Source organism: Psammomys obesus, unplaced genomic scaffold (genome assembly GCF_907164565.1).
Source record: "Psammomys obesus unplaced genomic scaffold, mPsaObe1.curated_primary_1811, whole genome shotgun sequence".
NCBI classification, from domain to species: domain Eukaryota; kingdom Metazoa; phylum Chordata; class Mammalia; order Rodentia; family Muridae; genus Psammomys; species Psammomys obesus.
In genome coordinates this window covers 6,561,624-6,578,269 of record NW_026585797.1, presented here as the reverse complement: position 1 = coordinate 6,578,269, position 16,646 = coordinate 6,561,624, and the positions used below count along the sequence as shown (strand labels likewise).

Here is a 16,646-nt window from a genome sequence, read left to right as displayed (position 1 = left end):
TCCTATCTCCTGAAGCTGGGCTAAAGGGAGACCCCTCTAAGGGCACCCACACAGCCACACAAGGGCTCGGCCTGGCATCAACTGCTTCAGGCTCTTGAAGGCTGGGTGAGACAGCAGCTTAGGGAGAGGGCAAAGGCCAACTGGGATCCCAGAGAGCTGCCAGTCTGGCCTGACAAACGGAAATGTCTGCAGGTCCAAAAGCAGGGGTGCCCCTCCTAACCCCTACACTCAGTATGGACCCAAGATAAGCCCAGCCACTCTGTGTCAGCACAGTGCCCTACACAGACAAAGGCTGGGCGAACACAGACCGAGACTGAGCAGAATCATGTAAGTGAAGACAGGGCAGGAAAGAGCTAGTTTGCCGGCCAGCTTTCAAACTTTCCTTTGCTCCACTTAAGTCCTATCGTCCCTTTATACAGCTAAAACCGAATACACTTGCAATTTAAGGCGTGGGAGGGCATGCCTGCTCTTCAAATGTGACTTGAAAACTGTTTTTTTTTTTTTTTTTTTTTTTTTGTTTTTTTTTTTACCTCTTAGGGTGCTCTCATTTTATATTTAAAAAACAAAAAAAGAGAAAGTTAAAATTCTTACCACAACTTAGAATTCTTAAACAAAGCAAAGCAAAACACAAAACAACATTAAAAATGTGATTCAAACTGTACCCAGTATCCCCAATGTGTAAAACCCCACGGCAGAGCCACATCACCTCCCCCACGGGGAGCTGCGTCATGGACACGTAAGAGCGCGGCGCTGGTAAGGGACTGTCCTAAGCTATGTCACATTCTGGGCAATTAGCTTAACTTACCACTGTTGCTAGGCACCAGGTCCTTGTCCAGTAAGGCCACAGACCTTACTTCAAGTGATGGTCTTTCTAGTATCTATCAAACTCAACCCCAGCATAAGGCCACCCAATACTTAGTCAATACGTAGTCATCTAAGATCTGGCAAGAGGAAGTAGGTTCCAAAAATAAATTTATAAATTATAAACTCTTCTCAGAGTCACCTATGTAGCTGTAAAACTACAAACCCTGTCCTTCCCAGGGCACTCAGCCTAGACTTCTGCATCAGCAAGGGAAAAATGAGCAAGTATGAAATCTTGACAAAGTCTAGCCTTCCACCTTGTAGCCAGTTACTAGCTCAGTAGGGTGTGTTGAAATTTGGAAATCAAAAGAAGAATCTTGTTAACGTAGAAATCAGATTTTAGGAGTGTTAAATATCTGTCTGTTGACAATTTCAGGCATCCATACAAGGTGTACAAACCATCTCTACGCCGGTCCTCCCTCTCTACCAACAAAATTTAGATATTTTTAAAATCAAGTCATCTGAAAAGAAAGAGAGCCCTGCTAAAATTAAACATCACTATTTGTAAGGGCCAGAGTGACGGAGGTGGCCATGGAAGCCGGTGTCTTCCAGACACAAGAGGACTGGCACACATATAAACTTCAGAGACCGCAGCTTCCATAGGGCCTTGTAGGTTCAAGCCAGATAGGGTCCCGGGGCTGAGAGGAGCCGGGATGAGGGCTTCCACCCCTAACCAAGAAGCTGTCTGCAACTGATACCCACTGGCAAAAGGAAAATCTGTTTCGCCAATGAAGTCTCCCTGGGTTTATCCCACACCTCACAGCAGGCCCTAAGCCTCGGAGTAGAGGGCCAACACAAAAGGAACTCAGTGGTATCTCTGTAGACATTCTGGCTCAGTTTGCTTTGTTTGGGTATTTTTTTTTCTTATTGGTCTTTTTCTCATTCATTTGATTTTCATTTTTTATGTGTATATTTCTTGTGTTTGATTTTTTTTTTTTAAGAGCAAGAAAGAACATGAAGTTGGGTGGGTAGGAAGGTACAGTGGATCTGGGAGGAATCGGGAGAGGGGAAAACAGGATCAAAATACACTGTATGGAAAAAAATCTCAATTAAAATGTTTTTAAGGCATAATTATGATTCATAAAGATTATTAAGATGTCTGTGGCTCCTTGCCACCTTACAAAGCCCTTTATCTACTTTGCCTCATCCATACACATACACAAAACGTTCTCTAAGCCAGCTTCAAAGGTATAAAACAGATGTGGAAACCTGTTTAAACAAATAGCTCAAGATTATCCAGCCTGAATGCATGAGGCACTGTCTTCACTTTAGCTGTAGAGTAAAGCACCCTGTAGATCTAACTTTAAGTCATTTAAGAAACTTTTTATTTTGGAATTTTATGACTATCACATTGAGCTTTAGCTTTGCTGTGGACATCAAAGGAGTGACTAATTGCATGAAGGAGAAAGATTAAATGACTCATGGATTGAACTGAACTTCGTCAGTCCAAAGGAGAGCTGGCAGAATACTTAAGTGAAGAAAAGAGATGTTCCCCTCAAGGGGAATACACTGGTATTTGACTTGTCAGATCTACAACCTGAAGAATAAGAAGCATTTGGATAACCACTCCAAAACAGTCAGACTCCAGACATCCCTGCACAGTCAGAGCTAGACTGTCAACATAGCATGAGAGCTGTTTGCTTGTTTGTTCGTTTGAGACAGTGGCTCACTCTGTAGCCCAGGCTAGCCTTGAACTTACAGCAATCCACCTGCCTCAACCATCCAAGCCCCAGGATCCAGTGTGTGCTACCATACACAGCTGAGACGTTTTATTATTTACATGTTTTTCTTGGGTTTTTTTTTTAAATATACAAAACACTAGTCTACTTTGGAATTTCTAATAAATACAGGAGAAAACATTTGACAGACATTAACAGAGACACTTAAAGCAAAAATTTGATCCTACATATTAGAAAGAAGAAACTGTGGACTTGCATACGTTTTAATTCCTACAGCCACCCATATACCTAAGTAACATGGGGGAAGGGGAAGAAATCCATACAGAAGCAATTCAGCAGTCCTAACACTCAAATGATACTATCACCATGGGAACTGGTACTTTCTGTTACATATGTAGCTTAATAAGTAAAAGCATTAAGAGTTAGGAGGGATCCTAGATACAGTTAGTCTCTCCATCCAGGCAATGCTGTTCCTCTGCAGCCTCCTGTGCCCATCAGCTCATTTCCCGCTCCGAACATCCATACAGAGACAGAGCAGCATGTACTAACCCAGCCTCATCTCGGGGCTGGTGTGGCTGCCGGCGCCCCCTGAAGCACACGGGCGAGGAGTTCTGTCTTGGCTGCACACTCCAGAGTGCGATGGACGGGCTGTAAGTTATTTGCCCGTTGACTACAAACTTCTCCAGCATAGCTGTGCCAAGTTACACTCTTACCAGCTCTTTTCAAGACTCCACCCACATCTCACGAGCACACGCTAGCATCTGACTTTTAAAAGCCTGTCCATCCAGACAGCATGTAATGATATGCCATTATCTATTTAATTTGCATGTGCTTGACTATCAATAAGGTCAACCATCTCTTTATGCATTTAGCTTTCTTGTTTTGGGAAATGATACTGGATTATCTGTCGTTTTTTTTTTAATTGATTCATGTGTTTGCTTTTTACATATCCTAGGCCTATCTAGTGCCACCAATATCATTCTGAAATTGTTTCTCACTCTTCGTGCTATCACTGGCAAGCACCCACCTTTTGTGGAAAATGACAACTCTGGAAGACTCCTTGTATATCTTTACCTTTCTGTACTACTCTAAGAATCACCAGCGGGCGGTGGCAGCTCACACCTTTAATCCCAGCACTAGGGAGGCAAAAGCAGATGGATCTCTGAGGTCGAGGTCAGCCTGTCTACAGAGCCAGTTTCAGGGCAGCCAGGGCTACAAAGAGAAACTGTAACTTGAGAACAAAACAAAACAAAACAAAAAACCCCAGAACCTAGGTCTCCACCTAGAATTCTCCATATCCTTGTAAACACTGTATTTTAAGAAGGTCTAGTTTGTGACTAGTCATGAAAAGGCAGGCTGGGCACGGTGGTCCACACCTTTAACCCCAAGACTCAGGACGCAGAAACAGGAAGATCTCCACACCTTCTAGACCAAGTCAGTCTACACAGAGAGCTTCAGGCAAGCTATGGCTACAGCGTGAGTCCTTTTCTTAGGAAGGAAGGAGGGAAGGAAAGGCAAGGACAGGACGCTGATAACAGTCCACATGGGACAACAGGGTGTCAGCCCACAGCTGTAACATAAAGACAAACAAGGAACTGAGGACCACCCAGCCAGCCCCACAGTTCTCATCGTAGTTCCAACTCCACTCTTTAAAGCCTCCCTTCCCTTCAGCCCTCTCTTGGACCAGCTCATACCACACTAATCTCTGCCATCCACTATGGCCCCCGGGCACACACTGCTGTCATGGAACACGTATGTTATCTTCAACAGAAAGCACAACCTGTCTCCAGACAGAGTTCTGCTTAACCAGAGCCTGGAAGGAAGAGTGGACCTACAATGCATTCAAAATTATTTACTGTTTCAAAATGTAGTTTTAGGGTAAGTTTTTTAAATTTCAGAACCAAAATGTAACTTACAATTGGGAAGCTGTGCAGAATAAAAATACACCTTAAGTCTCAGGGTAGGAACAGGTTTTAAGAGCTTTAAATATCTTGCTGAGGAGCCTGTACTTTTGCTGTGGGCAGCAGAACACAGCAGGTGAGATTTAGAGCTGGAGAACCAATGAGTCTATTTTATCATTCCATCATTTACTGAGCGTCCCTGTGAGAGCCACCCAGAGAAGCACTAAAAGATACAACAGAGAGCAACAGAGAGGCATCACACTAAACTCGAAAATATCAGCAAGATCATGTAAGACAGAAGAGCTACTGTAAATGAAGTTTGAAAGAGGCAAGACTGACATAAAACTTCATGTAATAATGATGATAAGACTGTGAAAAGCTGGCAAGATGGCTCAGTTTAAGAGCAAGTACTGTACAGGACGGTTCCCAGGGCCCGTGCCAGGCGGTTCCCCCTGTGAGTGCTGTGTGAGGAAGGGCTCATTTCCCTGGCCAGGCAGAGAAGATGCAAGGGCCTGCCTAGCAGCTCGGGAATGAAGCACAAAAGGCTGGCAGCACTTTAAAGGGGGGGAATGTTTAGAAAGTAAAACAGGACTGTGAGCAGGTACGCTCTTCCTGGGCCTAGAGATGCCATTGTTGTAAGGACAGAATGAAGAAGTCTGCGTGGCCAAGTGCTAGCAGAATGGCCTGCAGGAAACCAGCCCTAACCAACAGGAGAACAAGAGAGCCTCACGTGCGGACACGAGCAGGCTGGTGCCCAGGACGGTGGCAGCCCCTGGCCATGGAAACAGCCAGCTCCCTCTCTGCCATGGATGACTCTCATTTTCTGTGAACCCCGTGCTGGAATCCTTTGGCAGTGACTCACGGGGCAGTGGGGCCACTCAGCAAGCCCACAGCCCTTCACAATAGACTGTGTAGGAGGCGAGCAGCTCCCCGCCTGTGGTCTGCTCAGCTTTTTCCTTTCTGCATTCTGGGAGGATTTGCTTTTCAGCCACATTTCCCTCAAAACACAGCCTGGAGGCGATGCTTAGTGCACAGATTTCTGAGCGATGAAATAATCCACTCTGGCTTCCTAGTCATAATGAAACTAAAAACAGTAAGAGGAGAAAACAATGGGGTCATCATCACACCTACAAAAACACAATTTCATACTCCAGTGACAGAAAGAGGTCAGGGGGAAAAAGCTCAAACTAACATTTTCCAACCTTTCACTGAGAGCGAGGGCTAAAACCACATGTTTTGAAGGGCTCATGCTGTGTTATTATTAGAAGTCACAATTCTATTGATACTGATGAGTCACCCTTATCGGCGGAAACCAAGCATGTCCATCAACAGCATGCTACAGTCACCTCCGCCTTTTCTTTATTACTGGTCAGAGAGCCCTGGTAAGCTTCTCCCAGAGACCAAGGCGGGTCTGTCTCAGCCCCTGAAAAGCTTTCCTTGTGCCAGCTCAGCTCGTTTGCATCATCATCTGGGAGTCTAGGATGATCTGATCAACTCCTATCCACAAAAGGAAGTTTATGTAGAGACCTCAGAAAAACAGCATTTCACACTTTCCGATGAAATACCCAAACTGAGTTATGTAAACAACACAGCTGATGGAGTCAGCTAAGTCCGGTAGCATCTTCCTGACGCAAGGCTGGGGTGCTGTTTTTGTTTTTACATCATCGATAGATAGCCAGCAACAGATGCAAACAAAGCCTGTGGTTACCCAGGGAAGGCTTGCTAGTCATACCCTCTATTGCCCTGGCCCCTGCTTCTGCACCCTAGTTCCCACAGAGGGACAAGTGGGCCAGGTCTCAGAGATGCCAAGGAAGCCCCCTCCAGCTTTGTGTACAGCCCTTGGGGTGATAAGTAGGAAAAGCAACACAAGTCCCTTCCCTTTTGTCAGCTCTTTCCAGGCTGAGCTCGAAGATTCCCCAAACAATAAAGTGAAAGTCAATTTTCCTTTGCGTTTCCAGAAATGCTAGTGTTCTCTATGCTGTCCCTTCAGAGGCAGATACTGGTCCTCATTCCTACCCACCAGAAGGCTGTGTTGGGCAGAGGAAGGAAGACTCGAGAGAAAGGCAGCCCCGTCCCCAGGCCACCCTGGCCCTGAGCACTGCGGAGTAGCCAACAGAGCGCATGAGTCAGCAAGCTGCGGGGGAACTGCTGACTGCTCAATACCCTTGCAGAGGTACACAATCAAGAGCAAACCAAAACGGGGCACACAAGAATCTGCACCCCGACACCCAGTTACTGTTTTCCTACATCAGACCAAATTAAAAAAAATACAGATCATCTACACCCTGGCTTAAAAAGAGGTAATGACCAATAATACTCAGTAGTGGAAAACAAAAAACAAAAAACAAAAGCCAAAACCTTCACTCTCTGTTCCAATGTGTGGAACAGCTGCATTCAAATCTCATGAGCCAGTTAATTTTAACTGGCTTTAATTTTAACTAGATTTAACTGCTTTTCCTCTCCTCTGACAAGTCAAAATAGCTGCCATGCCGACCACAAGAACTGGTAACCGAAGCACAGTTCCTGTTTTTCCGAGGAGACTCGCATTCAAAGCCACACTATGAGGTGTTCAGTACATGTGGGAACTGAAGTGTTGAGTGAGGGACACTGAAACTTAAGACACTAATTCAGGCCCCATGGCTGTCGGTACATGGCCATCTGTGCCAGACCCTGACCTATGTGCCCTCAGCTCCGCTCTTCCGTATAACACAGAACCCCGAGTCCCCGAGGAAGAACTGGAACTCAGAACACACTTCCTCAAAGCCAAGTGCAGTGTGTTCAACAGGGAGCATCGCAGGACAGTCCGTGAGAATGCATCCAGCTTACAGTATGCGTGTGAGGTTATATTTGTAACTTAAAAGTAGGAAATAGGGTCTGGAGAGATGGCTCAGTGGTTAAGAGCACTGTCTGTTCTTCCAAAAGATCTGGGTTGAATTCCCAGCACCCACATGGCAGCTCACACCTGTCTGTAACCCCAATTCCAAGGGATCTGACACCTTCTCACTAATGCACATACAATAAAAGTAAAACAAATTTTTAAAAAGGTAGGAAATAACACTGCCACAACAGTTCCAAAACCAATGAAGAAAGCCTCCACCACCGACCCCCCCATTTCTGACCGAATCTAGGAAAATGTCTAATTAGCAGAAGATGAAGGACAAAGTCTTCCAAGCGACTTCTGCACAGAATAAATATGAAAACTTTCAAAGGGGGAAAGAAAAGTATTGACAGTCATCCTCTTTTAGTACCCACAGGAAGCTTCTCAAACAATTTTAGTCCCAGGCGGAAGAGGACAAAGGAAGGAGAACAAAGAAGAGAAAAGTTGGTACTAGGAGGAGGTTGAGGAAAGACGGTGGGAGGAAGGAGAGCAGAAGGAAGGAAGGCAAGTGGAGGAAGAATTAAGAGTTGAAAAAGTAAAGAGAAGAGAGGGTGCAGAGAGCTGTGGAGTCTGGGGGAAAAGACGATGTGGAGGTTTACTTATACTCAGAAGCAGAAAAAAGGTAGGAACGAGAGAGCAGTCTTGGCTGGACAGTGCCCTTCTGCAGAAAGCTGGTCCCCACCCAGCTCAGAGAGCCCTATCTCAAGGATGAGGACGGTGGTCCAGCACAGTTCCAGAGATTGGCACTAGATGGCGCCACCAACCCAACACAGCATGGTTGCTGGAGGGGTAAAGCCGCTCAGACCTCATCCCCCAGGGGTTGTTTACCAGACAATGACTTCATCTAAAATAAGCATTGTTCCCTTAGCCCATCAGCCTCTCTTAGTGTCCAGCCCACACCACTGTACTAACAGCAGGGGACAAGCTAATTCTGAAATGAATTCCTCAGCCCATTTTTATCAATGACTCTGGGGGAAGGGGGAGGGAGAAGGTAGAAGAGGTTGACGCACTGCCTCCCCACACCATAATATTCAAGAAGTCAGGCATACTTTCACAGGATTTTTGTCACTAGCTGACAAAAATCAACAGTCCTTGACCTGTTGTTGTTTCCCTCTGGAGATCAGCTTGAACGTCACATGACATACCTGTGCCGAGGCTGGAGTGCTGAAATCCAGTGTCTCACAAAGGCATCATGAGGAACCATCTGTGTTTTACACCTTCACTTCACTGTGGTTTCGTGTCCTCTGACCCCCCGTCTCTGCTTCCTGCCCAGTGCTGGGTCCACAGAGAGACCCTCCTGCTCACCATGGCCCTCCAGCAGCAGGTAACCGTGTGGGACGGCCCAGGCTGCCCACCTTGCTTGCTTTTTTGTCCTTCTCCTGTTCAGATGCCGACACCTCTGAAAAGCAATGCTCTAGGTGTGCTGGGTTAGACATTTTCTCATAAAATTCTATCTATACAATCCTTTCCTGATAGTGGCTAGAGATCAAGAGGGCAGGGGCTGGCTTACGCACCAAGTGGCCAAGAGACAGCAGAGCGGGGCATGAAGGTGGCCTCAAGGGGACAGGGGAACTCACGGCAAGCCCGCCTGGCTTCCGCACAACTCTGACGACGCCTGTGGTCCCTGATGCCAGTCACGCCAGGGGACTCGTGGAAAGTAAGTGCTAATTTGAAATGTGTCTACATTTTCCTCTCACTGAATGGCAATAATATCTTTCACAGATAATTTCTTTTTTTTCCCCCTTCCTTCAGTTTGACTCTTCAGGGTTTACTCATTTGCATAATATGGAATCTTGAACCCATATAGATATTCTACAAATCAATGCAAGTAATTCTCACACTAAATCAGCAGCTTTAATTTAAGCTCATCATTGTTTGCATAGAAATCTTTCTGCACTCATCTGCTTGATTTTTTTAATCACTTAAAACCTCCAACACTGCCGCACTGAGCATCTCCGCATTTAGCCAGCTCCAAATTTTGAACTGCATGCTAAAAGAAACGAGTGCGGCACAGTCATACACTTTACCATCTCCCTAACTGAGCCTTACCCGTGCACTTAGCGGTCAGGCAGCCCCTAGGATGCCTCTTGACTGAAATGTCAATTTGCTGTCCAGCCCAGGCAGAGTGGCGCTGAGTAAGCATTCTGAGCGATGACCCTTCCAAACCCCAGGTGACTGGGACACTTGCCAAGCAGAGTCCTTCAGATTCATTCAGATCTCCAGTTGAAAGTTGCAACATGCTAATCTGGCAAGATAATCTCTTCCTGAAACTGCCTAGAATGGGGACAAAGGTTACTGCTTTCTCTGTCACTGCCAGTTGACATTCCCAATTAGAACTGGTCATGAATGCGATTGTTCCTCCAGGGTAGTGTTCCCAGGATTGAAGGGATCCTTGCTTTCATTATCTTTTCTTCCTTCCCTCACCAAAAACCTCCAATGGCAAATTCTTCACCTATCAAGAGGATGGGAGTGTGAGGAACAGAGATAAAGCCTGGGGGTGGAGAAACAGGATTCATGCTCTCCCTCTTTATCTCTTGCGTTCCCATGTAATCACTTTCACTTTCTGCTCCTTAAATGCTTACTAAGTAAGAGCTGAGGAGCACAGCCATTAGAAAGAGAATCTTGATTGTAACTGGGGAGATACGCATTCAATCCAGGTTCCCAGAGAAGTTGTTTTCCAAGTTCATCTTTTGAACAGACGTCAAGAAAACAGCCTGTATTTCAGAGTGAGTTGCCTAAATGTCCACTCCAAATTTCAGCAGTGGCGGTCCCACTTCGGAGAGAAAGTGGCGAGGGGGACACACAGCATGGTGGCCCCTGGTCACATCAGGTGTCTAGTGTCCCTTCCCTGCTTTCCCGCTCAGCACCTGGAGCCATCTGTGATGCTGCTCCGGGTTGCTAGGATGATTGACTTAATTCAGACAACATATATACAGGAAAAACAGAGCGTTTTAGCATGCCTTATATTTGACCTGTTTTAAATAGGTACTCAGTATTCCTATTTATCTGAGCTTCCAAGGAAGGTCCAAAATCATTCTACCTCCAACTCCTTTCTCCACTCCCCTGGAGGTCAGAGCTTCTTGCTGGAAGATAGGCTCACATTTTCACTAACCATCTTTGCATAGGTATAACACAATATTGTCAAACGATGTTAAAATGCTCAAAGTAACAATGTTAACTTGTATTTTTATTCCAAGTAAGAACATGAGTGTACTTTGGGCAATTAGCAATTCTGTTTTTGTCCAGTTCTAAAGACACAGGTAAATAAATCAATTCTGGACTCTGTAGACAAGACTATCATTTGCCAAGATGGCCCCAGGGGTTATAGCGTGGGTTACACAATGCTCCAAAGGGTCAAAGATAGTTGTGAATTAAGAGGATCAGGAGGCTGGAGGAAAACAGCAAGCCCCAAGTTTTAAAATAGCCTTGCCTAAAACTCACATCTGGAGATGGGGAGCCTCCCCAACCTTCCGACTAGGCCAGATCCCCACTCTGTAGCCTGTGGAGAACGGCTCACCTCCCCTTACACAAGGTAAAGTGAGCTATCTGTACCAACTAGTCCATCCTTCCAACGGCATCATATGCTTCTTAAGGGCCAGGACTCGTTACCAGCCACAGTAAGACACACTCACCATATGCTGGTGGATCTCTGAGTTTGAGGCCAGCCTGGTCTACAGAGTGAGTTCCAGGACAGCCAGGGCTACACAGAGAAACCCTGTCTCAAAAAACCAAAGCGGGGGTGGAGGGGGTGGGGGAGAATCTGTGGCTTCTGGAACACTTACAAAGATAGTGAGCATGCATGCTCAGTTGTTCATTTGGTTCTCATATTGGTGGACTGGAAATCACTCCTGGAATCAGAGAAGTTCCCAACCTTCCACAGGTTAGACTCAGCTAACTCAGCTAACTTCCACTAGGTTAGACTAGTCCTCAAGTATCTGCCTAGAGTGACAGGGAAGAGAGAAGAGATGGGGGGCCACAGTGACAGCAACTTGCACATGCCAAGGCCTTCTGAAATGGCCTGAAGTCTGCCTATATTAGCTGCAGCCTCAGGAAGGGCTAGAAAGAATAACGAAAGGTAGAGGGGCTGGGCTGGTGCTTGGGAGCGGAGAAGATGAACGCCAACACAGGGCCACAGGGAGCTGGCCAGAAGCATTGGCTGTCTGCACAGCAGCAATGTGTCCTGAAGCCCTCAGGAATAAGACAGAAAGTCGGGAGGAAAACAACATGTCTTGAACCCAAAAGACAATTCCTGATGAGGAACAAAGGAGATGCTAACCAAGGTGACCTGCTGGGAAAGCCGTGATGATGAAGTCACGGGGAAGATGGAGGAGCGCTTTGCCTGTAATTCCTGAGACTGAATGACATAGGACGTGAAATGTTTTCTGATTGGGGACATTCATTATTTTGGTGAAAAACAAAATGGGGGTGGGGGGAGGAAGCTCAAGGAAAAACAAAGAAACTTTGCCAGAGGTTTGAAGTAGGGCCACTAGTGCAGTCAAGCCACAGATTCCTCAGAGATGAAGCGGGCCTTAAAAAGGTAGGCAGCGGGGTAAAGATTATGAGACCATTCCCCTCTTCAAGGGAACAACAGCATGTTGATTGCAAGGTTAAATACATTCTGGCTTTAAGTAGACTGACATCTGAAACGAACAAAAAAAAAAAAAAAAAAAAAAAATTTAAAAACTCAAAGGAAAATCTTGACAAATAATTTTTCTGTTAAATATTTCCTAGACCAAAGCAAACAGAAAAAAAAAAAAAAAAGAAGAAGAAAGAAAGAAAAATGAGTTAACAATATTTTGAGCAACCTTACTGGGTTTACAAAATGTTTAGTTCACATTGTCTCCAATTTTTTTGTGACTATTTACATAGAATCTTAATATGTATTAAATATCCTGTCACATACTGTCACTAATAAGACAGGATTTTTTTCTCTCAATACCATGGTTGGTCCTGTTTTTCCTAATGCAAGTCCAGCTCTGCCAAAAGCTCCCCTCACAGACCTTCCAGTGTTTGCCATCAGCCCTGACTTCTGAACTTTGAGTGCTTCTGCTAGGGCCTGATGTCACTGTCATCTCTGCAATGCCCAGATGGAAAGCCGAGCAACAGGGAGGCCCCTGGAGGGTGTGCTGCTTGAACTGCAGAAGCGGACAAATGTTACACACTCGGCCTGTTTGCGGCTCTGTGCAGATGAGGGCTGAGGTGGTATTCTCTCCAGGCTGCAGGATCACAACTTGCCACAGTCTATTTCAGATGGGGAAACAACCTCCAGGCAAGTCCAACCTCTTGACATCCCAACATGACACTGATAACTGTTGAGAACCAGTGGAGTTCTTAAAACAATGCTCGGAAGGTTTTAAGTAAAGTTACAGTTTTGTGTTGGGCTGCATTCAAGGCCACCCTTAGCACACTTTGAACCGCTGAGCCATGAGCTGAACTCTACATGCAGACATTCAAGAGTTAGGATGGAAGAACCAGCACGAGGCCTGCTTCACAGGTTGTTGTAGGAGTCCGGGAGGCGCATGCAGGCAGAGAACCTAGCATGCTATGAACAATCAACAAAGCAAACATATTGTTTTCATTGGTGTTCTCAAATGCAAATAGGTATGGAAGTCTTCAGGCCTTAAACAAATCACTCTACTTTGGTCAGCAACAAGAAGCTAACAAACAATGGGTTCTCTGCCTGCAGAGCAGCACTGTGCCCAAGGTTCAATCTCAACCTTTCAGATTCAACTTTCCATTAAAAAACAAAAACAAAAACAAAAAGCGAAGGTAGTAATCCCTGAATGAGATACAATGTTAACTTAGGCCCTCATTCTCCTTTCTGGTTTCTTGACTATGGTACTACTCATTTGTTACCCATGTACAAATCATGTACTATGTGTCAGACTTCAGAGAATAATCAGCCTGAAAATATTAAACAATAACGTGTTTTAGTATATTCAGTGGTGGGAAATAGGCCACCTGCAGCTTTAAAGAATCATATTTATCTATCTATCTATCTACCTATCTCTTTTACACACACACACACACACACACACGCACAAAGCACAACTTCCAGAAATTGATTCTCTCCAAACTCAAGCTTCTCAGACTAGCCAGACTTCGGCCTAGTGTCTTTCTCCACTGAGCCATCTCTGACCCAGCCCCAGTTTTTACAGACTTCTCATCAACACTTTAGAATAGGGACCCGAACAATCTGCAACAAGCAAAGGACCTGGAGCACAAAGACAGCAGCGTTCCCACGTGTCCCGCCTGGCAACAGCAGACTTAGAAGGAAGTGGCTGCCCCACGCTCCTAGCCTACACCCTCTCCTCATTAGGACCAGATACACAGTCTGAGGGGTGCAGTGGAAGGCAGAAAGGAGGCCCCTTTGTTTGTGATTTCAGGTTTTGAGAGGGCAAAGACATAATTTTACAGCAGGTGTGAGGCAGTCTGAGCAGAGCAGGGCAGAGCAGGGTGCAGATGCCCTGGTCCCCCACCTCTGAGACCGAGACCGTTCTCTTTCTAGCCCCCTCCGTCAGCCCCCTCCCCCGAGAAACAACAAGGTGCTAATGTACATAAGCACTGACTCATTCATTCAACAGTCAGGCCAGCATTTGAAACAAACCAGATGCCATATCCCTGAAATCCAAGGTTTAAAACCCAGAGCCGTGTAGTTCAATAGCAGAGCCTAAGAGACCAAGGGTCTCTTTCTTCCTTATTAAGACTGGATCCACACCAGAGATGCTAAACAAGATGCTAATCCAAGGAAAATTAAACTGCTCCCAACAAAACTGATTGGCCTGGGCCCTTCTGTTGGCATCATAGGAGCCTGGATTACAAATTCTGAGGGACAGTCCACAATCACTAATGAATTACCAAGTCCCATCGGCGTGCTGACGGTAGGCACAAGTGCAGGGCTGGCTTGAGAGAGATTTGAACGTGAACCTGACCATCTGGCTCTCTGTAACTCACTTTGATCACAAAATGAATTGCAACAAATTGAAGAGCACATGGCTGGAGTTAATTGTCTCATCTGTAATCTGAGCCTACTTTTAAGCACTTATTATTACCCTCTATCAGGTGGAAACATTTCCTCCCATCACGGCAAAGTGCATTTTCCTGATGAACTGTAATGGATCATTAAATTCCATATCTGAATAACAATACTTTGCACTTATTCAGTGCCTTTCATCCTGGGATTTCAAGGCAGGTTGCAAATAATTAAGCCCCTCACACAGCAGCCAGAGGTGAGTGGCTGGAAAGGGACTGCCTCAAGATTCCGAGTCTGAGGGCATAATTCAATAGGAAGAAAATACATGGCATCCTCCCAGACACAGGTAGCACGGAGAGTAAATGAGGGGATGTTTTATTCCCTCCAACCCTCTCTGCCTCACTCCTGTTCCTTGGCAGATTCTGAGCTACAACATGCAAAGCATGAAGAACTAACAGGAGTGTTTACAATCTAGCTAGGTCTTAGACATCACATACCTCAGGAAAACAGATCCCTAAGAACTGACATTGCAACCCACTTGCAGAACAGATACCAGAAGAATTTACTCAAACATTTAGATTACCACGCAGCAAACCTGAAGCCCCCTAAAACACAAAATGTAAACATTACACGCCCCAAGACTGGTACCCGCCTTCATTTGAATGATTTGGGGTTTCAAAAATGGCAAATAGCACCAAAGTGGGTAATCAGTCGTTTTAAGGAACAGAACACCAGAAGCCATTCAAAGTTTCGTGGCGATCATAAGCGCCTGGAAAACTGACTGACAGGCCTTTCACTGCAGCATTGTGGCTGGAACACTGAATTAGCCAGCCTAATTCTAACAAGATGTCTCTCCCCGCCACCACGTTTATTACCTGCGAGAATGAAAAAGGCTGGCCACTGGTAAGCTGCTGGAGGCTCAGGACGGGATGACCTCACGGTTTTAAGCAAGTCGCCCGCTGCCTCGCGGAAATAGCCATCTCTACCACAGGAGAGGCAATCGCGGTTCGAGCCCAGCGTTTCCAGCCAGCCCGAGCTTTAGTGGCGCAACAATTTCCTACATGTTACATTTTAATGATCTGAGAAAACCGTTACTAGAGTAAGCATCTCTAATTTTATTCTTAAACACACAAAAGCAAAGAAGGAAGGAAGGAAGGAAGGAAGGAAGGAAGGAAGGAAGGAAGGAAGGAAGGAAGGAAGGAAGGAAGGAAGGAAGGAAGAAAATCTCTTTAGGCATCGTCTCCGCCAAGATTCCCACCAGGCAGGGAAGGAATTTTATCTAAAGTAATTACCCTTTTTAGTTAAATACACTCAGCAGATGAAATGAGCAGGCGGAGACTACGACTCTAGACAGCGAAGGTGAAAATCCAGGAGCACGTCGCCTGGCCGCCCACGAGCCCGCTGCGAGTCGCGGCTGGGTGTCCGGGGCTGGAAGCTTCAGCCCCTCTCCTTCCTGGAGACAGTGACAGCAGGGGCTGGACCCGCGGGATGCGAGCAGCACCTCGTGGAGCCACACACAAAACCACCTGGACCCCAGCCCGGCAGGAACTTCGCCCAAGTTGCAAACTTGCATGTGTGCAGGAGCACGCGGGGGAGACGCTGCGTGCCCGTGGCCCCAGGGCGGAGGTGTGCCCTGACCCCGCCGCCCGGCCGGCTTCCTCGGACCGCCTGCACACCCTCACCCGGCCCGCGGCCGCCCGGACGCCGGGTCCCCTCCCGCGGGCACCGGGGGGAGTCCGGGAGCGCCGCCCGCCGCCCTCTCCGCGCCGCTCGCCTCCCCAGCACCCTGTGGCTGAGCGAACTGCGAGGACCCGGGGGCCGCGGCGCGGGGAGGTGCAGCGAGCTGTCCCTTCCTTGAACTCGCCTCCTGGGTGGAGCCCTGGGGGTTCGCGGACAGGTGTGGACGTGTGTTGTGGGACGTTGGGGGCGGGGGCGGCGGTTTGCAAGGTGTCCCCCTCGGGAGCCGCGAGCTCCCCCGGGCACGGCTGCGCCCGGGCGCCCGGCTGCCTCGTTCCGGGGCGCTGGCGGCGGGGCCGCGGCGGGCAGGGGCCGGAGGCCGGGCGGGCGGGCCTGACAGCTGCGGCGGCTCGCGCCGCGCTCCCCCCGCCGCGCCACTGACTTACTACCCTCGGCTCCTCCTCCCCCTGCCGGTCCAAAACAGCCGGCGACGCGGGCGCGATACAATGCCGCCTCGGCCGCCGTCAACAGGCGGGCGGGAGAGCGCGCCCCGCCGCCGCCGCCGCCGCCGCGCGCCTCCCGCCCCCTCCCGTTCCTAGAAAATGCCAGGAGGCGCCGCGGGCGGGGACCCGCCGCCTGCCGCGGCCCCGCGCCGCCCGCCGCCCCGCGCGCCCGCT

At 47.5% G+C, this 16,646-nt stretch overlaps 1 protein-coding gene across 1 annotated transcript in view; it reads right to left on the bottom strand.

The window, feature by feature from the left end:
- Bach2 (BTB domain and CNC homolog 2) overlaps positions 1–15,789 on the bottom strand; it is a 332,975-nt gene extending 317,186 nt beyond the window's left edge. The window contains exon 1 of the mRNA XM_055599432.1: positions 15,585–15,789. The gene's annotated coding sequence lies outside the window, so the exon portion shown is untranslated. The remainder of the gene's footprint in view (positions 1–15,584) is intronic.
- Positions 15,790–16,646: the final 857 nt, after the last annotated feature.